Source organism: Callithrix jacchus, chromosome 5 (genome assembly GCF_049354715.1).
Source record: "Callithrix jacchus isolate 240 chromosome 5, calJac240_pri, whole genome shotgun sequence".
NCBI lineage: Eukaryota > Metazoa > Chordata > Mammalia > Primates > Cebidae > Callithrix > Callithrix jacchus.
In genome coordinates this window covers 130,550,403-130,564,331 of record NC_133506.1, presented here as the reverse complement: position 1 = coordinate 130,564,331, position 13,929 = coordinate 130,550,403, and the positions used below count along the sequence as shown (strand labels likewise).

The following is a 13,929-nucleotide window of genomic DNA, read 5'->3' as shown; positions in this document are numbered from 1 at the left end:
AGGGGAAAGGAGCATTCTGACCTTTCTCTCTTTCTCCTTGGGGAGAGACCTCCATGGGGAGGTCTAATGATAATGTTGGTCTTCTCTCACGAGAAGGCAAGTTTCTCTCACCTAATTGTGGAGGAAAGGCTGTCTAACAAGAGCAGGTCAGAAGGAATTCCTGACCGAGGGACTTGATGTTGGGCCTACAGGCACTTCCTCTCTCTCAGCATAGACTGTGGTCTCTCACAGGACACTTGAGGTGAACTAGGTCTACCCTGCTTAAATCCAGTGGTTGTCAGGGTGGGCCTGGTGGCTCACACACTTTGGGAGGCCGAGGTGGGTGGATCACCTGAGGTCAGGAGTTCAAGTCCAGCCTGACCAACATGGTGAAACCCCATCTTTACTAAAAACACAAAAAAATTGGCTGGGCTGGTGGCGGGAGCCTGTAATCCCAGCTACTCAGGAGGCTGAGGCAGGAGAATCACTTGAACCTGGGAGACTGAGGTTGCGGTGAGCAGAGGTCACACCACTGTGTTTCAGCCTAGGTGACAGAGCAAGACTCCATCTAAAAACAGTCAAACAAACAAAAAACAAAACAAAACAAAATGAAGACCAGCGGCTGCCATTCAAGACCCACCTGTGTTTGGAGAAGGCAGTGCTCCATTTGGCCACAGGTCAGGTCTGACGTGGGATTTTCCAAGTGTCCCTATCCCTTGGCCTCTGCATTGGAAGCACCACGGCTGTCACCTGCACACTCCCCGGTGATGGCATGCAGTGATTTAGCTTTCCTGTCCTTGCTTCCTGAAAGCAAGGTGGGGGCGGGGGGTGTCTCATTTCTTTAAATGAATGTGAGGTGTTGTGTAAGAAATGCAGCTACGTATACACTGATTTTACTTATTTTTTTTTAGACAAAATCTTACTCTCGACCAAGCTGGAGTGCACTGGTATGATCTCGCCTCACCACCACCTTTGCCTTCCGGGTTCAAGCAATTTTCCTGCCTCAGCCTCCTGGGTAGTTGGGACTACAGGTACATGCCACCACACCTGGCTACTTTTTGCATTTTTTTTTTAGTAGAGATGGGATTTCTCCATTTTGGCTGGGCTGGTCTCAAACTCCTGACCTCAAGTGATCCGCCCGCCTCGGCCTTCTAAAGTGTTGGGATTACAGGCATGAGCCCCCGCACCAGGCTTGATCTCTTTACCATTTCCAGGCTGTTCTCCCCCAACCCTCTCTTTCTTCTTTCAGAACATGCTTACCAAGGGCCCCTAAGCAGTGGGTACTGGAGGCAGCAGAATGAATAAGGCACAGCCCTGCTGGCTGCAGTGTGGGTCCCAGACAAGGATGTTGGTGATTACAAGAACCTGGTCTCCCGGTGGGAACGCACAAGGGACCGTGGGAATGCACAGAAGGATGGTGTAGTCCAGCCTTTAGAGGGGCTTGCAAGGGGGGCTTTGTGGACCCCAGTGGGGGAAGACGTGAATTCCGGCTTTCACTGGACCTCTGCTGATGTGCCCCTGGCCAGGAGGGGTCAAAAGAACTACGGGAAGAAGCTGAACCACAAAACACAGTTTTAAAAAGTTAACTTGAGTGAAGTGAGGACAGCTGTCGGGGATGCACTTCCAAGTGGCCTTTGGGAGTGCTCTGCTTGGCCTTTGTTACAAGCAGCATTTTTTTTGTTTGTTTTTTGTTTGTTTGTTTCCAAGACTGAGTCTGGCTCTATTGCCCAGGCTGGAGTGTGCTGGCGCAAACTCGGCTTGCTGCAACCTCCGCCTCCCAGGTTCAAGCGATTCTCCTTAGCCTCCGGAGTAGCTGGGATTACAGACATCAGCCGCTGCACCCAGCCTACAAGCAAGTTTTGAAAGGCAAAAGGGAGAAAGGACGGGCTGATCTGGAGTCATCCGATGGGAATTCTCACTAATTCACAGAAATCACATCGGTTGGTGCCTGGCTGTGCATTGTTGAGCTCGGGTGTGAGTTATGGTGTTCAGTCCCTGGTGTTTATGGTGTTCATGGCTACGTGGTGTCCGTGAGTCTAGGACCTGCGTTGCAGGTGGCTTCAATAGACAGTTTAGCTCAAGCGGGGAGTGAGACGTGACTGCTGTCACATCTGAATGCCTCTGAGTCTGTTCATTTAAAGGGGCTTGCATTCCTCAGATAAAAAGTTCTTTTCTTTCTCACCACTCCCCCAGCGAGGCCACCCCAGCGGGAGGGAGTTGGGCTTCTCATTGCTGAGTGGGGGTGGAATTCCAGGTTCCCTACCCAGCCTTCCCTGACAGCACCTGGCAGGGGGATTGGGTGCCTGGTCATAGCCGGGTGGAGGTGGACGGCTAAGCCCCCACTCTGCCTTTGCTGGCCTGGGTGGTGGCCATCCTTTCTTCTGGGGTGTTCTGCAGGGCAGAGAAATAATTGCCTAAGTCTTCTGTGTTGCTTCTGTGTTGCTAGGCTGCTACTTCCATGTTGCTGTTGTTCTTTTTCTAGAGGGAGAGGGACACCTTTTGTTGTTTTTCTGTGCCTGTTACTGTTTCTGTACTGGCAGCCTCCTCTCCCTCGGGGCTGCCTCCCAAGTCTGGGATACATGAAGGAAGAGAAAACCCAGATAACTCATTGGCACACTGTTCCACTGACCCTCAGTCAGCGTCCTCTCTGTCCACCTGTCAGTCCCTTCTCATTCTTGTTCTATTTTTATTTTTTATTTTTCAAGATGGAGTCTCACTCTGTCACCCAGGCTGGAGTGCAATGGCACGATCTCAGCTCACTGCAACCTCTTCCTCCTGGGTTCAAGCAATTCCCCTTCCTCAGCCTCCCGAGTAGCTGGGATTACAGGTGCTCACCACCATGCCTGCCTGGCTAATTTTTGTATTTTTAGTAGAGACAGAGTTTTGCCCTGTTGAGCAGGCTGGTCTCGAACCCCTGACCTCAGGTGATCCACCCGACTTGGCCTTTCAAAGTGCTGGGATTATAGGTGTGCGCCACCACACCCGGCCTTCATGCTTGTTTTATATGCAAGGTCAGGACTTGGTTCTACTTGGTGGGAGGGATAGGGAAAAGTCTGGCTACTTCGTCTTCCTGGAAACGTTAAGTACATGGGATGGTTTTAAGGGCCAGGCACACAAGCGCCTCGCATTGTTTCTGTGATGTCCTACCACAGTGTCCTGGTCCCCTGCATATGGTAAAAGTTGACTGCCCCACTCTGGGCCTGACCTTAGACACCTGTGCACGTGCCCCATGGTGACCATAGAAACCAGCATGAAGCTGATGGCATGGATGGAAGGGTCCTGGTCCTCCAGTTGCCACCTAGAGATCTGCCTGACTTTCCTTTGTTATGCTCTGACTGAGAACTAAACCTTTATTGCGTTAAACCACTTGAGATGTTGGGGCTGCTTGTGACAGCACTATCTACCCAGATCCTAGATCGTTTAAGATCTCTTTATTTCCTTTTTTTTTCGTGAGACAGAGTCTCACTCTGGTTGCCCAGGCTGGAGTGCAAGAGTGTGATCTTGACTCACTGCAACCTCCGGGACCCAGAAGAGCTGTCCTGGGTTCAAGGCAGAGATGAAGTGTCCACAGAAAAGGGAAAGATACATTAATTCATTCTCCTGTGGGTCCTTCTGTACATCCAATAATTCATCCACAGACCCTACAAACACTTACTAGCACCAGATATGTGCCAGGACTGTTCTGGGTGCTATAATTACAAGTAACATCTGAACTGAGGGAGTCAACTAACTACAATACAATGTGGAAGTTGCTATCTTAGAGACCCATTCATGTGGGGATGACAGTATGCAACAGGGACCCCTCACTTTGCTCTTAGAAGGGTGGGAGATGTCATAGAGGCTTCACTGGAGGTCCATCTTGAAGGATGAATGAGTTGACTGAGTGGGAAAGGAATAGCTTATGTCTAAGTATGAGGATATTAAAGACCATGGAGAGTTCAAAAATAACAATAGTTCTGTTTTGACAAAGCTTAGTTTAAAGGGGTTGAAATGGCTTGTGAGAAAGAATTAATGGGCCAGGCATGATGGCTCATGCCTGTAATCCTAGCACTTTGCGAGGTCAATGTGGGTGGATCACCTGAGGTCAGGAGTTTGAGACCAGCCTGGCCAACATGGTAAAACCTTGTCTAAAAATACAAAAATTAGCTGGGTGTAGTGGTGCATGCCTGTTGTCCCAGCTACTAGGGAGGCTGAAGCAGGAAGATTGCTTGAATCTGGGAGACGAAGGTTGCAGTGAGTCGAGATCACACCACTGCATTTGGGCAACAATTCCAGCATGAAGGGGAAATGACAAAGAGGAAGGAAGCAAATTCAAATACAAAATAAGCAAACATTGGCTGAGTGAGGTGGCTCAGGCCTGTAATCCCAGTGCTCTGGGAGGTCAAGGTAGGAGGATTGCTTGAGCCCAGGAGTTTGAGACCAGCTTGGGCAACAGGGCAAGACCCCATTTCTACCAGAAGAAGTAAAAAATAAAATAAGAGCAAAACTAGAATTCTATTTATTATGCATTTTATCACCTACGAACACTTCCAAACAGATGATAGAATTTAACCCTCTGAGCAATTTTGTGACCTGGGCAGGGCAAATAGCATTGACTCCACTTTATAAATAAGAGGATGTAGGGATAGCCTATAACACAAGAACTAAGTAGACAAGCTGGAAACAACGTCCAGATCTGTGTCCTCCACAGAGCTCCTTCCATTGGCTATGATGGTGTCAAGAATAAGGCCAACCTAGTAATTGTCGCAAAACAGCTGACCTCTCTGCACATCATCTGGTATTTCCATTCTGAACGGATGGCTCTCCAATATTTACTAGTTCCCATTAACCTCCAGCAACCAGCAAGTACACATTTCAAAAACATGCACCTACACATTTATATGATTCCATCCATCATTTCCAGGAACTTGCTGGATTTCCTTGAGACCTGCTCATCTTGCATTCGGGTAACCCTCCAGCCGGACAGAAGAAAGTGCCTTGGAATTAGCATAACGATCTTTTTCCTTAACTTCAGGCGCCCAGGATTGGATCATGGTTCATGGAACACTCTTTCTTCACTGGCCCATCCAAGACCCTCTTTTATTTTAATTATATGTAATTTAACAAACATCTGTGAGCTCACCGGCCAATCCATGACCTAGAATGTTATCAACAATGTAGATCTACCCACTTCTTCCCAATGCAATCCTCGTTCTTCTTTCAAACAACAGTAATTTGGTGTCATTTGCCAATATTTTGCATGAAAATTGCTGTTGTTATCTTTTTGCATTAAGTAGAAAATTGGGCTAGGCAGCCGTAAGCCATGTTCTACATCTGAGGGTCTGTGATTTAGTAAGCCACACCCCATCTCATCTTTCTTTCTTTCCTTCCTTCCTTCTTTCTTTCTTTCTTTCTTTCTTTCTTTCTTTCTTTCTTTCTTTCTTTCTTTCTTTCTTTCTTCTTTCTTTCTTTCTTCTTTCTTTCTTTCTTCCTTTTCTTTCTTCTTTCTTTCTTTCTTCCTTTTCTTTCTTTCTCTTTTTTTCTTTTTCCTTCCCTTCCTTCCTTCCTTCCTTCCTTCCTTCCTTCCTTCCTTCCTTCCTTCCTTCCTTCCTTCCTACCTTCCTTCCTTTCTTCCTTCTTTCTTCTTCTTTATGAGAAGGAGTCTTGCTCCTTCACCCAGGCTGGAGTGCAGTGGTGTGATCTCGGCTCACTGCAAACTCTGCCTCCTGGGTTCAAGCAATTTTCATGCCTCGGTCTCCTGAGTAGCTGGGATTACAGGCATGTGCCACCACACCTGGCTAATTTTGGTATTTTCAGTAGAGATGGGGTTTCACCGTGTTGGCCAGGCCGGTCTCACCTCAAGTGTTCCACCTGCCTTGGCCTTTATCTTTTTCTTTAAGCTCACCTCTCCAGGCTCTCCCTCTGCAAGTTACCTTGCTTCCCCTCCATGTTGGAGGTGGCTTTGCTTGCTGAGCTTTAGCTAGTACCTTTATCCACACTCTTGTCCCACCTCTGAAATGTAAGTCTTTAAAAGCGACTTCCACATTTTAAGAAGCATCTTTTGTCTTTCAGAAGATAAATCGGACTTGGTTTCATTTCACTGAGAAGGTTGCCTACTGGAGAGAAATAGCCATCACGAATGCAGAAGGCTCTTGCTTTTCTAGGGTGACCTTTCGGATTGGTTTGGGGTTCCTCGTAGCACCTTTAGGCTTTTCAGAATGAGATTCTGCCTCTGCAAAGGACTGATGTTTGCTTGACTTAGAATGGCTTGAAAAATCAGAGTTTGTGAACCAGAAAGATCCCTAAACCTGGAGGTTTACCCAACAGAGACCTGGGAAGGAAACAGCTCAGTCCACAGGGAGCTAAAAGTAAGTAGCACTGCACCCTGGAAGGAACAAAATAATCCGGTAGTTTTCTCCCTTAGCTGTGCTCTCCGTGTATGTGTGTGTGTGTGTGTGTGTGTGTGTGTGTGAGAGAGAGAGAGAGAGAGAGAGAGAGAGAGAGAGAGAGAGAGAGAGAGAGAGAGAGAGAGAGAGAGGAAGAGCAAACCATTTGCTCCCTAGCAGGGCTGAAGAAACCCAGCTTGTAATCAGGAGAGTGGAGGACAGATTCCAGAGGAGAAAGCTTCTTTCTGGAGGCCCGGGCAGAAGGCCAGGGCAGCTCTTATGTAACTGAAGACTTAAAGATTCTCTTGAGTCTGACTTCCCGTCTGCTGCTGGCATCTTCTTGATTGGAGTGGCAGGAATTCGAGGACACATTCAGCTCTGAAGGGTCTCGCTCTGATCCCGGCAGAAGAAGCACTCCAAGCTCTCCAGGAAGAATCCCTTTAGGAAGGAGCACAGGCAGGGTTTGCCTCCACAGCCAGGCTCTTGGCTGTGACAAGACCTTTGTACCCTGTAAAGTTCCCACTGAGGGAAATGCAGTCCTGAATTCTGTCCAGAACCTGGGAGGAGGTGCTGCTGGGATATGCCACCTCTAGGAGGGGGCTGTGGGAGGGTGGAAGGGAGGAAGAAGGGAGGAGGTGAGAACCGGCTCTCCAATCTCAGGAGGGGTGTGCAGCTGCCGGGCAACAGGTTCTTGGGGGAGAAACTAGGTGTGGAGCAGGGATTTGGGAATGGGAAGATTCCCAAGGGTACAGTGTCCAGGGTAAGGAAGGTTCTCATAAGAATTAGGGCAATTAGAGAATTAGAGAAATGGGTAGCCCTCAGAAGGTGTGGGGTTAGGAGCCACTTGGCTGTGGTCAAGGCGGCACAGAGCAGGAGAACACAGATGTGGAGCAGGGGTTGGGGTAGGGCTGGGAAGGGGTCAGGGTGGGGGCGACAGGTGCTGCTGAGTGTGGAAGGGGCCCGGAGGGTGGGAAGAGATAGTGACAGTGAGGTTGTCTCGGGCCAAGCATGGGTAGTGGGGTGAGGAAGGCATGCATGGTGGCAGCTCACACATCTGCCAAGGCATATAACAGACAAAGCCAGCTGGGGACGGAGTGGGGAGGAAAGGCAGATGGTGAGAGGAGGGAAGGGAAATGAATGAAAGCCAGAAGTCAGGGACTCCTCCACACTCTCAATCACTTCAGATCTAGATGTAATTAGCTCAGGAGCCCAGAGAGTCATAGGACCCGCAGATGCCCAGGGCTATTTCACTATTTCTGCTCATTCCAAAGGCTTCAGCTTTGATGGCCCTTGTGCACGTTCATCCCCTTATTGCTAACTCAGGTTACTCTGGGGGGTGCAAAGCTCAGCCTCATCACTGTTCTCTTTCTCTCCCTCTCTCTCACACCCACACACCCACACCCACGTGCATGTACACATACACTCAAGCAAAGCATCTTGTAAGTTTTTCAAACAAAGCATCTTGTAAGTTTTTCAACACTTGCTCAAGACTGGGGGGGCTCTGCTGAGCACCACATCCCATAACTTCTGCCTACCTACAGCCTTTCTTCCGTATCAAATTCTCACACTTTGCCTCCCAGATTCTAAACACCACTGTGCCCCCAGGACCTAAATCACCTCACTCAGTTATAGAAAGCAGCCTCCCTCTTTCTTCTGAATGCATGGTGACCTCTGACACCCAAGACCTGGGGACTATTAAGAGGGGGAGTCATCTTGTGTCCCAAATCCATGTAAAGAAGCTTATCAGGGCTTCCTTTGGACACAACCCCTCTTCCCAGTGCCATGCTGGTTCTTCCTGGAGGATGGTTAAGATCAAAGCCGGAGATTTATTTTTCCTCCCACAGGAACACTCTGAGAGTGGAGGAAACCACAAGTTGTACTTTTTTTTTTTTTTTGAGACAGAGTCTCACTCTTGCTGCCCAGGCTGGAGTGCAATGGTGTGATCTCAGCTCACTGCAACCTCCGCCTCCTGGGATGGTGATTCTCCTGCTTCAGCCTCCCAGGTAGCTGAGATGAGAGGCGCCTGCCACTATGCCTAGCTAATTTTTGTATTTTAGTAGAAACGGGGTTTCACCATGTTAGCCAGGCTGTTCTCAAACTCCTGAACTTAGGTGATCCGCCTCTGCCTCAGCCTCCCAGAGTGCTTGGATTACAGGTGTGAGCCACTGTGCCCAGCCCACAGTTGTACTTCTAAAGAATAGGTCTGAGTTGCAGAAGACTGCAGAATACATGGGTCTCACTCCAAAGGGAAGTGATCTTGTACATGATCAAATCTTGTGCCTGGAGGAGGCTGCAGGGCCCAGGATGAGGTGAGATGACCAGCTCCTCTCTGCTCCTACCCCCAACTTTGGTTTCCAAGTGCTGGGGTCCCTATGCTGTGACTTGGTGTTTCTGCTCTCACAGGGGACAGGCTTCTGCTCCTACAGGGACTCTTTGGCTTATATCCTAAGCTCAGGTATTCCTCCAGGTCCCCATTTCAGGAAACACTCAAGTCTCCCTGGCAACCTTCCCCTCCAACTTCAAACAGAAGCCTGCTGATGGGAACATCTGGATGGAGACCTGGGACTTGAACTTGTGTTTTCCAGGCTGTTTGTCTCTGAGGGGCCCCAGCTCTGTAAGCGGCACAGCGGGGGTCTCTCTGAGTGTGTGGTGTCAGTATGAGAGCATGTACAAGGAACATAAAACATATTGGTTCTGAGGAGAGAACGACATGTCATGTGAGAGCATTGTGGAGACCAAGGGAGGAGAGGTCCTGCAGAGGAATGGCCATGTGTCCATTAGAGACTGCCTGGAGGCTCTCGGCCTCACTGTGACCATGCAGAGCCTCAGTGAAGATGATGCTGGATCTTACTAGTGCAAAATTCAGACAGCGTGGATCCTGGATTCATGGTCACATGATCCCTCGACCCCGGTTAGTGTTATGTTTCCCCAGGTAAGAGCGCCCCTTGCTCCGGCAGCAGGGCTTTGGGGTATGACTGGACCGGGGAACGAGGGTAGACAGCACACTGAAGTGTGTCTGCGAGTCTCCTGTCATCAGTCTCAGTGGTGTTGGGAGATGCCTATGGCATGGGCAGGGAGAGAGGTGGCTGATCCTTCAGCCTTGAGTGGGCTGGGGGGGTGCCAAGCTCAGGCTCTGTCACTCCCACAGGGCTCAGGCCTCACCCCATTACCTGGCATAGAGAAGGCTCTTCATGCTGAGCCAGAACTGTTTCCACCATGCCCTTTGGGAAGCCCTTTCCAAAGAAGACACACTCCCATACATGAGCAGCCTCCTCACAGAGCATCCGCCTACCGTGTTGTCTTGCTTGGGAAGACCTTCTTTTACTTATTTATTTATTTAGAGACAGAGTTTTGCACTTGTTGCCCAGGCTGGAGTGCAATGGTGTGATCTCAGCTCACCCCAACCTCCACCTCCCGGGTTCAAGCGATTCTCCTGCCTCAGCCTCCTGAGTAGCTGGGATTACAGGCATGCGCCACCATGTCTGGCTCATTTTGTATTTTTAGTAGAGATAGGGGTTTCTCCATGTTGGTCAGGCTGGTCTCAAACTCCCGACCTCAGGTGATTCGCCTGCCTCAGCCTCCCAAAGTGCTGGGATTACAAGCATGAGCCACCGAGGCCGGAAGGAAGACTTTCTTGTTTAGTAGCTTCTTGAGTGGAAGCTACTTTTTCTCTTATCCCCATGTGCTCTAGGGCCACGGAACTGTGTCCCGATGCTTCCTGCTCCCATCACCACTTCCACCTGATGACTATCCACCTGCTTCCTTTACATGCTGCGCCAGATGACCACACCCAGCCTCTACCTGTGCTCAACAAGGCTGTCCATCAGCTTCCAGGCTGCTCCCCCTCATTCAGTGGGACCTGCCAGCATCTCCACTCCAACCTCTGCCATTCTCTTGGCAGATCTTAATGAATAACTTGGCAGTCTTGCCTTGGGTTCCTTGACATTCTCGACCTTGGTGTCCTTTATTTTCCACTCTCTTCAGAATCACTCCCCATGGAAATGTCTCAGAGCTTGTCATCATCCAACCTGTCGCTACCCAGTCATAGACTCAGACGTTCTATTTTCTAACGACTTTTCCTTGATCAGCTCTTCCCCATCCTCATGCCACTATCCCTATTCTCAGCCTCACAGTGACCTTCAATCCCCTCCATTCTCCCAATTTATTCCTCCCATCACTCCTGTTCTGACCTCGCTTCCTTCCTAGGCTACTTTGAACCCCGTGCAGTAGTTCACATTTTCTTTTTTCTCTCTTTTTTTAAGACATGGTCTCATTCTGTTGCCCAGGCTGGAGTGTAGTAGAGTGATCTCGGCTCACTGCAACCTCCACCTGCTGGGCTCAAGCGATCCTCCCATCTCAGCCTCCTGAGTAGCTGGAATCACAGGTATGCACTATCACGCCTGGCTAATTTTGTATTTTTTAGTAGGGACAGGGTCTTGCCATGTTGCCGAGACAGGTCTCAAAGTCCTGGGCTCAAGCAATCCACCTGCCTTGGCCTCCCAAAGTGCTGGGACTATAGGTGTGAGACACCAAGCTCAGCCAGAAATTTTCTTCTCTTGCCAGCACCCATAATTCCCATATTCCATTTCCTTATCTACCTGACAAAACCCTCATCACTGGATCAATCCTAATTTCTTTTTTTGAAATGGAGTTTCATTCTTGTTGCCCAGGCTGGAGTGCGATGGCATGATTTCAGCTCAACACAACCTCTGCCTCCCAGGTTCAAGTGATTCTCCTGCCTCAGCCTCCGAAGTAGCTGGGATTATAGGCATGCACCACCACACCTGGCTAATTTTGTATTCTTAGTAGAGATGAGGTTTCTCCATGTTGGTCAGGCTGGTCTTGAACTCTTGACCTCAGGTGATCCACCTGACTTGGCCTCCCAAAATGCTGGGATTACAGGTGTGAGCCACCATGCCTGGCCAATCCTAAAATTAAGGTCACTAATTATCCCAGTTTTCCCAGGACTAAGGGGTTCCCTGAATGTGGAATTTTCAGTGCTAAGGTTAGAAAAGTCCTAGGACAAGTTGGTCATCCTGTCTAAAATCCACCTGCTCTAGTGCTGCTGGGAAAAAAAAGTGAGAAAATGGTGCCTGTGGCTGCCAGTAGAAGCTCAGAGTTTCCAATATCACTCTCCTGTACGTCTGCCTTTCATGCAATTTAAACTCATTCTTCCCCTTTCCCTTTCAGGCTGGCAGGTTTTCCATCCCGTCCAAGGGTGGTCCTCCTGGGGCTGGCTCCTTGTCCTGTGGTTCTCTGCTTCCCCATCCCCCTTGAACCAAATTCCCCTGCCCCCTGCCCCTTAGCTACCCACACCATCTCTTGTCCTTAGACTCAGACTCTGTCACCACGCTCATGTCTCTCACTTCCCAAAAACATCCTGTGGTCCGGCATTCGCCTATGCTAGGTGCCACTCATGTTTCCCTCCTTCCTGCTGGCCTGCGGGTGGATCAGGCTTCTCCCCTGTGCTCCCATTGCACCTGCTAGGGCTCCTTACCAGGGCCATTTCTGGTTGAAGTTAGTCCATCTGTTTATGTGCCTCTGCCCCTCCCCAGGGTGGGGCTTGCATCATGTCCATTAATGAATCTCCAGCAGCAGAGGTCGAAGGCTGCTTGTCGGATCACATTGAGCCTGTGTGGGCACCTGGTGAAGGCCTGAGCCTCCATGACAACTGCTTTAGTGGTGCAACTGACCTGAGACCTGAGATCATGAGCTGGGGGTCCAGTGGCAATGAGGGTGTAGACTATGTCAATAGTCTGGTCACGTGAAGTCCCTAGGAGGAGCTGAGTGACAACTTACCCCTCCCTAGTGGTGGCTTACAGTGGCCTTTAAGAGTGTCCACGTGAACAACGAGAACACATGGACACAGGGAGGGGAGCATCACACACTGATGTCTGTCGGGGGGGGTTTGGGGAGGGAGAGTGGGGGGTAGGGAGTTGGGGAGGGATAACATGGGGAGAAATGCCAGATATAAGTGATGGGGATGGAGGCAGCAAACCACATTGCCATGTATGTACCTATGCAACAATCCTGCATGTTCTTTACATGTACCCCAGAACCTAAAATGCAATAAAAAATACATATATATAAAACAAAAGAAGAGTGTCCATGTGAAGGGTGCTCAGAGCACCCTCTTATGGTCTCTATGAGGCTTCCTGGGCCACAGGCTGAGCCATCTTCCTTTAGGCTTCTCCTGGCCCTCCTCCTCCTGGGACTCCACATGAGGCTACCGTGGGATGGATTTGAGCAGATCAAGATGGGATTGCAGTTGTGCTTTAGGAGGACTTACCTAGTAGATGTGTAGCAAAGTCTGAAAGGAAGAGTCTGGGAGTCTGGAGTCTCAAGCCTGAAAAACCAGGGGAATGGGGCATCACTGACAAAAGTAGGAAAGTCAGAAACCAGCTTGGTTGAGGCAGAGCTTAGTTTTCTGTGTCTTTGGAATTGTCAGGCATAGAGGTCTAGCAGATAGATAGAGATCTGGGTTAGCAGAGTGTTGAGGGCTGAGAGGAACGTGTGTAGAGAGATTAATTGGACCTCAGGAAGAAGTGAAAGCATGGAGGGAAGAGTTCAGGACCAAGGACAGAACCATCCTGGCACCTGCATTTAAAGACAAAGGGTAAGAGGAAGAGACATTGAACAAGGTACTGGAGCAGAAACAAACAGATGGGAGATGAGAAGTCAAGGACCATGAATGTTTCAAGGAGGAGAGCAGAGCTAGAGGGATGGATGAGGGCCAGAATTGTGAGGAGGCTATTGAACTTTTATAAGGTCACTAATCAAGTTCAGAAGAGCAGATCAACAGAGCAATGAGAGCAGAAGCCAGAAGGGAAGAGTTAAGAAAGGGTAGACAGCAGGTGCAGGAGAAAGAAACAGTGGCTTCTTTATGCTTTGAATTTTCCATTCTTCTTACTCCGTTTTTTCATCTATTCTTCCTTTCCTTTTTCCTTTTATTTACTCATTCATTTAATAAACTTTTATTATTTGTCTGTGGTGCATTGTTCTGGGCATTACAGATAAGGACTTAAACTCTGCAGAGTTCCTACTCCTTTAGAAGGGAAGATTAAGATGTAGACTAACAATAGCAATGCAGTGCGTTAGAATCTGCATCAGCGGTCTGTACAGTGCTCTGTGGGGGCACAGAAGTGAGACACTCCCATGAGGCCAAGTGGATAAGGAAAATTGGGGGCTTAATTTATTAAAAAAAAAAATAAGGCAGAAGACTGGAGGATGATTGTCCCAGGCAATGGTAGGGAGGGGTCATAAAGCATGCTGCATACCAGGACATTCAGGAGCCACACTACCATGTGTGCAGAGTGCATGTGGGAGAGGATTGAGGTATGGGGCTGGAGCCTAATTATGAAAGGGATTCAAGGTAGACTAAGGAGTTTTAATTGTGTCCAGGAGACCACAGGGAGCCCCTGGAGGTTTAAAATGTTTGAAACTTTTATTTTGAAATAATTATAGGCTTAACACTGCAAATATAATACACAGAGTCCTATGAATCCTTCATCTAGTGTCTTTCAATGGTGACATATTACATAACTGTAGGACAATACTAAAACCAGGAAACTGGCATTGTTACAAT

At 48.9% G+C, this 13,929-nt stretch overlaps 1 pseudogene; it reads left to right on the top strand.

Annotated features, from left to right (window-relative positions):
- Positions 1-7,265: 7,265 nt before the first annotated feature.
- On the top strand, positions 7,266-12,226 carry LOC144582709 (CMRF35-like molecule 2 pseudogene; annotated as a pseudogene).
- The last annotated feature ends 1,703 nt before the right edge of the window (positions 12,227-13,929 follow it).